The following is a 9,646-nucleotide window of genomic DNA, read 5'->3' on the forward strand; positions in this document are numbered from 1 at the left end:
CTTCCACATGGCCAAGTAAACAGAGTACAAGCCTGCCAGGAATGTTAAGTATGTACTGGAGTTGCTACCCAGTGCTGAAGTCATGCTACAATGTCTACACTGCCATTGCTACTTGTGCTAGTTAGATTAGTGGCTTCTATGTACCCTGTAATGCAGGTGGTATGGGATAACACTGCTTTCAATGGAGTTTTGTGACACTATCTCCTTGTGCTCCACATATTCCTTCCTATTTATCTGCCTGTTACCTCTTGTTTTATACTAGATTGTGAGCTCCTGGAGGCAGGAACAGACTTTATTTTGTGTGTGTACAGCACCTACCACAATGGGATTCTGGTCGTTCATGATCCTACTACAGTGTTAGTACTGCTGCTATGTGTTTAGTGAAAGACTATTTTATAGTCTCTGTCTGTCTCTTTTAAAGAAAGCAAGGACATGGTGAAGCCTGACTGACAACTGTGTGCTTACTTGGTTCTACTGTTCCTCAAAGAGCTTGCCATCTTGTTCTGCTTCTGCGAGAGCAGATTATCAGCAAACCCAAATCTATACAACTACCTGGTTAGTAGATTTTTCCCAAAATAAAGAAATTGAGCCTCACTTGTAGGGCCAGGAGAGTCTCTGCCCAACAGCAACAATGATCTGCTGGAAAAATACCCTTCCTTGCTAAGCCTCCGCAACCGTATCCCTGGCTCCCATTGTGAGACTTCCTTACCAGTCTCCTCCTAGCACTGGCCAAAGTGGCCATATACAACACAAGCAGAAGGTGGATTTTGGACAAGGACATGCTCTGTAACTGTGAGGGCTGTTTCCATTCCTCCCTGTCTCAAGTATCCAGGCAGAATTCCTCTAGGTGGCATCTGCTGGATCCCTGGCCAGCACTGAAGAGCAGTGGTTGCTGTCTGGGGTTCTCAACTCGGTTTCCCCCCTCTGAATCTCTAATTTTGAAACCATGCCCCTCCCACTCCTGACCCCATTGTTCCTTAGGTGTCCCGCATCATCAGCTGAGTCCTGGCTCCACTGGCCCCTTCCCCAAGGCTGGGGGAGGAAGTTTTAGATGTGCTTGGGCATGCATCCCCCTGCCTCCCAGAATTTCAATAAGACCCATCATTTTTGGTAATCCCCACCTTAACAGGCACTCACCACCTGTTGGTTTGGCTGGGCCAGCTGTAGCTACTGCTAAGTGTGTTTTACTGACATGTCCCAATTTTAAAAGGCCAGTCCCAATATTTGGAGCTTTGTCTTATATAGGCCCCTATTACTGCCTACCCCTTACACATCTTTCACACTGGCTAGCTGGGTACCCTAGCTTTCTCCCTCTCTCAACCGCCAGTTAAGTCACCCCCAAAGAACCTCATGTGCCCCAAGGGGGCCGGAGAAGTGACAGCCAATGCGCCCTCCACTATCTTCCATCCATGTGGGGAATAAAGTTAGTTATGTACACTGAAGCATATGCAGAAACCCCTGCAGGCGGCGGAGGCTCTGCTAACCAGCTGGGCAGCACTTGCCTCTCTCCTAGGCGGCTCAGTTTCCAGGAGACCCGGGGGGCGGGGGAGGGGGCCGAGAGAGGGACAGCCATACTGCATCTCCCCGCCCCCAGACACCCCCCTTCCTACTCTAAGCCACAGCCACTCTCCCCCTCGAGCTCGGCAAAGTCACGTTGCGTTTTCCGCAGGCCGAAGTGCAGAGCACAGGGCAATGCGTGGGGAGGAGAGGGCAGGACCTCTGGCTTGCCCCATCCACCACCCCCTGCCCGGCCCCCCGGCCCGCTGCAGGTGGCTCCCTGGCGGCGCGGGCGAGCGGCGCAGGGCAGGGCAGGGCAGGGCGAGGAGGAGGAGGAGGAGGAGGAGGGGGGAGGGCCAGGCTGGGTGGGGGGAGGGAAGGCTGTAGGAACAGCTGCTCCAGCCAGCGCGCCGCACATCAGGACCCAGCCATGGAGAGAACTTTCGCCCGGCGCGGCGCGGGCTGGCTGCTGCTGACAGCCGCGGCGCTGTGCGTCGGGGGGGCCGCAGGCAAGGTAAACCCGCGCCCCGGGCTCTGCCCGCTCCCGCGAGCGGCGGGCGCGTCCCGGCGGCTCCAGCGCGGAGGGCTGGCGGGGTGGCTGGCGCTGCCCGGGCACGTCGGGCGCGCGCTGCCTGTGAGGGGCTGGAAGCGGGTGGCGCTGCGGGGAGCGAATGCTGTGGGCTGGAAATGGGGAAGGGGGGGAGAGGTCGCAGCTTTGCCCCCTATTTCGTCCTCCTGGAACGACTCCAGCCCCCCCTCGCACCCGCCTTCCTTCTCCCCCTATGCCCCCTCTCCCCCGACCCCAGCCCCCTCCGCCCGACCCCAGCCCTAGCCCCTTCCCCCTTATCCTCCTCGACTCCATCCGCCCTCGACCTCAGCCCCCCTCTCCTGCACCCCATCCCATCCCATTTCTGCGCTGGGAGGTGCAGAAAAGTTTCTTCAGGACAGGAGCCTCCCTGGTCACCGACTTTTTTATTTTAATTAAGAGACAAGTGCTGGGCCGCCTCTCTGATGGAAGAGGCTTTTGGTACCTTGCAGCCACTGCAACCCTGGGCAAGGCAGATTAGTGCTCAGTAGGAGGGACTGGTAAAATGACAGTGGACTGCTGGAGCCAATTAATTAGTTCTGAGACTGACCAAGAGCTCTTGGCTGTGCCCTGAGAAGCCATGGGAGACAAAAGTCATGCCAGGTACAAGCTCCCCCTGTGCCAAGGCTTGTGAGCCCACTGGATAGAAAATACTTCATAGTTTTCAAGAGCTGCGCTAGCTCGAATCCTTTGGAATGGCATCAGGTGTGTTCTCCCCATTGTACAGTGCAGGAATGTGACTAGAGGGGCTGTACATTATCCCTGGTCACAGGCCTGTGACAAAGCCAGAAGGAGAATGTTTGTGTTCTGACCCCTAGAACTCCTGTTGTTGAGGCGAGGGAGCCACACCAGAGAGTCACAAGAGCTGTCTGATGCTTACAGTTGCAGGGAGTTTGATCATCTCTAAATGATCTTGATCTGCCAACCAGGGATTGCCAGTGAGGTACAGTGGGTCGTAGCAGGGCTCAACACACTGCAAAGACTTGTTTCACCTAGTGCACTACACTACCTCTTTTTCTGGTTAATTTTTAAGCTATTTTAATGTCTCTGCATGTTGATATTACATAGAGCTCAAAATGTGCTTGGTGCTGTGTAGAAAAATAGAAAGTTAAAGTCCTTGTTTCAAAGGATTTCCTTATTATGGAGCTTGCTTTTGTAACTGCCTAGAGGCAGGCTTGAACTGGAGACCCCTGGAACTTAGTGCATGAGCTATTCCAGCAGGGGTGTCTGATCCATTTGCCTCTCATGGTGGGCTGGGCCCCATGTTGTGGTGACTATAGCTCTGGAGCTGCATGTGGCTCTTTAAATGCATCTCCTCCTGAGAGCTGTCCACCTGATCCATGCACACGTCCCACTGATTGGTGGGAGAAGTGCATGGTGGCAGTGGTGGTGGCCTCGGCAGCACTGGTGAGTCGCTAGCATTGAATTAGAATGGGGGCTGGGGATGCCTGGCTCTGGAGGAGGGGAAGAGCATTTATTTAGAGTGGGGTGGGAGCAGCGAATATGGAAGGACGACTACCACAGATGTGGCGATCTGAATTCCTGTTGGACACCACTGCATTAACAGTTTGTGCTAAAAGCTAGCGGCCTCTCAGTTGAGGATGTGGAGACTCATTCTCTCTCTTTGTAAGTGTCTAGGCACCACTATATGAGAGAGTGAACCACGATGTGGGTTACACTTTGTAAACTGCAGATTTTCTGCTGTTAATATCATCATTCCTAACAGTTCATTGCTTTATATCCAAATTTGCCTGGGCTCAGAGCTATCTTGTAGGATCTTGCTTTCACGTCTGAATTACTGACCTCAAATGCCAGGTGACATTTCAGATTGTAGAGAGCATGTTGTATATGAAGAAAATATAATTCCTTATTATAAACTAGTTTACACTTATTTTGTATTCCTATCCCATATTTGTTCCATAGCAGGCAGTGTGCTAGAATTAATAAGTATTTGTTTACATGGAGCAATTATACTGGTATACAAGTAGGTATGAATCTAAACTGATGTTACTGTGGCAAGGCTAGCCTTGCTCCTGGGCTCCAGGACTCTGTTTAGTCTATTAACCCCACAGCCAGGATACCATTGCCCTTCTTGATATGAGGTTCGGGCAGGGGAAAGATGGTGGTCTGGGGGAACCTGGGCCCCACCCACTCATTCCAGGTTCCAGCCCAGGGATCCTCTGTGGCTGCTAGTGGTGGGGAAGGGCTCCCCTCATCATGAACACCACAGCTCTTCCCCAGGCCACTTCCCCAGACAATCCCCCCCGCATGCCTCTTCCAGGTAGTGGCAGCAGCAGCAGCACATTCCCCCTCCTGGACTGGCTCCTCCTGTGTGATCAGTCTGCTTGGCCTTACACCAAATCTCAGGGCCTCCTGGGCAGGGGACTTGGCCTCTTGCAGCTGAGCGCTGCTGCTGAAGACCACGACCACGACCACGACCACGACCACGACCACGACCACGACCACGACCACGACCACGACCACGACCACGACCACGACCACCCCCTCCAGTGCCTTTAGGGAATCCCTCCCCCATACCTACTGGGCAAAGGGGTCTTTTAAAAGCAGGCTCAAGTGGGACCAGCTGGCCCCAACTGGCCCAGGGCAGCTTCCTCCCCAGCTGCTCACACTCTGCTTGTTTGCTTGCCCTGCTTTTCCCTCTTGTTCTCACCCCCTTACAGCCTCACCTTGTCACATTACATACATGTATCTCCACATTAAGACTGTCAGTCCTCTTTCCAGTTTAGTTTGTCACTTGGGACTGGGGTTCAGCTGAATTGCAAAAAGCTACTTGTACTTTGGAATGTCTGTCTAGATGCAGGAATTATAATTGTTTTCATTATAACTATAATAATAATATAACTAGAAAAATCTTCCAGGTACACAGGCTCTAAGGCTGAGGTTTCTGATATTTCAGACAGTTTCTCGTGATCTATCCTTTGAAGATGACTGGAAGAGAAGGGTTACACATTTATGATAATATGTTGTGTACAAAATGGGCCAGAAAAATAATTTGACTATTGCAGACTCTTGATTGTTAGAGTATTGCACATGCCCATTCTTTTATTTACTTAAAAAAAAAGCCCCATACATATAACTGCAGTGAAAAGAAATGTAGTCTATGATAGAAATGTAGATGTATTATATGAGTAGAAGTAACCTACCCTGTGAATTAGTGCTTTATAAAGCACTTGAGATGTGGGTAGCCTGGTGTAATAACTCATGTTTCAATCAATTATTACTTTCCTAATTGAGTTCATGTAATCTGGACTGTATTCAGGGTTTAAGCAATGTAAATAGCTATGTATGGCGCCTCACCTAAAGGGACATATGTATAAAATGGGACATATTAAATAGGGAGGGCCAGAAACGCATCAGTTTGACTATATGTGCACCCTTTGCAATGCACCGTCACATAGTCACCAACTATTCTGATCCAGTAATAGGCAGTTCTGGTCCCACTGAAGTCACCGAGACTTTTGCCATTGACTTCAGTGGGAGCAGAATTAGACCTTTTTGGAACAAATTTTAATTGCCCTAAGACAACTTGGAGGCATCATTTGGAAACTTCATTCTCTGCTCCAGCCACCTTGTTTTAAGAAAGGTTGTATATAAAACTAGGTCTTCATTACTTAAAATAGTCTGCTTTTTATATTCAAGGTAAGTAATGCAAGTTTGCTATCCTTCTGTAAAATCCTGATCAAGATAAGGCACTGTAATTTTACCACAAGACTGACCTTGCCTGTTACTATGGGTGGGAGGATGTAGCACTGATCTTGTTGTAAAAGTCACAGCGCTTTGTCTTTACAAGTGTTTTATAGCAAGGTAGCTAACGTGGTAGTTATCTTGCTGTAAAATTAATTGGATACTCTTTATATGGAATAGCATCATTTACTAAACAAGGTACAGAGCTTGTTGTCAATTTTGTTAATGGGGATGGATACCTCCCTTGTCCAGCTGCATGCTTCTCTTATTGAGCTGCATAATTCACTAGTTGCCTGGCTTTTTATGTACTTCTTAACTAGCTTGGCATTGTAATATCTTCTGTATAGTTAGACAGAATGAAGCGTTAGCTGAGCAACACGCTTCTGTGGGAGTGGGGGACATGGGAAAAAGTTTGTGCAAGCTATATACAGTAAACTCTTCCATATCTGGCATTCTATCAGTCAGAAATCTCAAATAACCAATATTTTAATCATTAGTAAATTTTAGTCACTGTACTTATGGAAAACATATAGGCTACATCTACACTTGCATTTCTCTTCTGAAAGAGGAATGTAAATGAAGGAAGTCGAAAATGCAAACAAGGCATTGATTTACATATCTCTTGCTTCATTTGCATTATCTCTTTTCGGAAGAGATTCTTCTGAAAGGAAAAAAACAGTGTAGACAGGCTCTTTCAAAAATAAACCCCATCTTTGAATGAACCCTTCTTCCTGTTTTGTTTCAGGAAGAAGGGGTCTTTCGAAGATGGGGTTTATTTTCGAAAGATCCCCGTCTATACTGCTGCTTTTCTTTCAAAAGAATCTCTTCTGAAAAGAGATTATGCAATTGAAGCTGAAATATGTAAACCAGTGCCTCGTTTGCATTTTCAATTTCCCTCATGTGCATTCCTGTTTTGAAAGAGGAATTAAAGTGTAGACATAGCCACAGAGAAAGTAAATACAAATAAATACAGCAAATGCAGTCTAAGTTTACAGTGTACAATGCTACTGTTGGTAAATAAAGTACTCTGCATATATTTTTATTTGTTTCTTAATGTTTGATCTTGTTTTTCTTTAGTGTTCTGTATTGCTAGATATCTCTCTCTGTTATCCAGAATATTTGAACGTCCGACAACCTCCTGGTCCTGGGGCTGACAGATAAGAACGACTTTACTGTAGTTTGGCAGATGCAAAATAGCTTTGCAAATCAACTCCTTTGCTCACACACTTTGAAATCTATTGGTTTGATTTCCTTCAAAGTGTTTAACTTAGCTACGTTCTGATTTTTGAAGAAGTTGCTTTTTTAATGGTAACACACTGAATCCAGTTGCAGCTTCCCACACAGACTTACATTCTTGGGAAGTCAACTTAATTCTTTCTGATTGCATATAGTCTGTAAAGTTGCATGACAGTACAGGCCATTTTTTTTTCAGAATGATATCCGTGCATCCTTTCAAGTCTCACTAACCTCAGCAGGCATCCTGTAATACAGGGGCACATAAAGTGGGGGGTACCATCAGGAGGGAATGAAATTTCATAAAGGGGAGCAGAGCATGCTCGGCTGCTGGGTCTCAGACTCATCCATCTCATTAAAATGTTGAAATATGTTACTATTTTTCTATATGTGTGTTCACATTTATATACCAGTTAATAAAGTTTTTACATTCTGCACACTTATTTTCTTACACACACCTAAAAGATTGTGCGGGGGAAGGGGCCTGCTAATTTACAGGGATAAAAAGTGGGGTTTAATGTAAAAAGTTTGCCCAGCCCTGCTGTAATGCATCTCAGCACAGGCCTTTGAAAACTGTCTTACAGGATGGGTATATATGAAGTAGGTCGAGTTTGTTATTTTCAAGGATTGTGTTATGATCCTCAGACTGGAAATTTTATTGCTTTTATGCTATCTGGTTGGATTCTCATTCTGAAAGAGTGGGATGTGTAGCTTTCATCTTGGCTGATAGTTCAACTCTTAACCAGGTTAATGGAGTGGAAAACCCTTGCCATCTGGAAACTTTATTATGGTCTGCAAAAAAAGAATTGTTGTCAGGTGGTATCTAATTCACATCATTAAAAATTATGACCAAAATTGACAGTGACTGACCCCCCTGTTGGTTTCAGTGCAGAGGTCAAGCGTTGTGTGGGCCAGTGAGACTGAACTGCCCTTTCACCTTTGGAGGTGGTCTGTCCTCCAGGTCAGAGATGAGACATGTTGGCAAGACCATGTGGAGAAAGTGGTGCTGTTTGAAGCCTTTATCTGGCTTGTGAGTAAATAGAATACGATCTGCAGGAATGTAAACCAAACACTATATTAACAAGAAAAAAATAGTTAAAAAACAAATGAAGGAGACCGTGAAGAAATGGTGGAGATTGCTGTTTGTCTACTGCAAGTGGAACAAGATTTGCAGATCAATTAATTGTTCATCCTGGAGAAAATATAACTTTGAAGCCAAACAGCAGGACGATCAATATTCCAATTCTGTGTGAAGTACAGTTCTGTTAACGTAATCCTAAAAGAGAACATGTCTACTTATCCAAACACAAATCCTCCAGTGGCACACAGCTATTTTCTTCCTGCAGTCCAAAGAAGTGTTTCAGTTTTTTTAAAAGTGCAAGAGGTCTTCTGCTACCCCAGACTCTCTAGCTTGGAACATGATCCCACCCCCTTAAAACCAGTGGGAGTTTTGCCATAGTCTTGAGTGGGAGCAGAATCCTTCCTGAGTCCAGTCAAGTATTAAAACATTCAGCTACTAAAATATGCACCTCAATTAGCAAAGAATGTGGCCTGATTAGTAAAGTGTAAGAAATTTCAACTATTAAAGTCTGCAGCTGATCAACAAAGCGTGCTGGACAATTGGCAATGTATCCGGAATCTCAGCTACTGAACTACAGCATCCTGTCAGATCAACCAGGCATGCTTCTGAATTAGTAAATTATGCAACTGGACTAGCAAAATATTCACCTTAGCAGAGTATATAAAAGCTGAAACACTTAAAAGAAGGCACAGTAAAGTCTACAGTATTGCAATTCAGCGACAGCAGTAGGAAAAATAGGAAGCTCATTCAAGTATTTCCAGATGTGTCCTGTACTCAGGGAATGTCCCTTGCTAAGATAATAGCTAAATATATGATAGCAAAAGTGATAAAGAATAGGTCTCCTACTACTAATCTGGTATTCTGCTTCACCATATATTCATCTGTGACGCTGAGTACGTATCCCGGACCTGAGAAGAGCTCTGTAAGCTCAAAAGCTTGTCTCTGCTCTCTCTGGCAGAAGCTTGTCCTGTAAAAGATATTACCATACCAACCTTGTCTCTCTAGGGCCGTGCCTACACATGCACGCTACTTCGAAGTAGCGGCGCCAACTTCGAAATAGCGCCTGTCACGGCTACACGTGTTGGGCGCTATTTCGAAGTTGAAATCGACGTTAGGCAGCGAGACGTTGAAGTTGCTAACCCCATGAGGGGATGGGAATAGCGCCCTACTTCGAAGTTGAACGTCGAAGTAGGGCATGTGTAGCCGATCCGCGTCCCTAAACATCGAAATAGTGGGGTCCGCCATGGTGGCCATCAGCTGAGGGGTTGAGAGACGCTCTCTCTCCAGCCCCTGTGGGGCTCTATGGTCACCGTGTGCAGCAGCCCTTAGCCCAGGGCTTCTGGCTGCTGCTGCGGCAGCTGGGGATCCATGCTGCATGCACAGGGTCTGCAACCAGTTGTCGGCTCTGTGGATCTTGTGTTGTTTAGTGCAACTGTATCTGGGAGGGGCCCTTTAAGGGAGCGGCTTGCTGTTGAGTCCACCCTGTGACCCTGTCTGCAGCTGTTCCTGGCACCCTTATTTCGATGTGTGCTACTTTGGTGTGC

The sequence above is a fragment of the Carettochelys insculpta genome, chromosome 18 (genome assembly GCF_033958435.1).
Source record: "Carettochelys insculpta isolate YL-2023 chromosome 18, ASM3395843v1, whole genome shotgun sequence".
NCBI classification, from domain to species: domain Eukaryota; kingdom Metazoa; phylum Chordata; order Testudines; family Carettochelyidae; genus Carettochelys; species Carettochelys insculpta.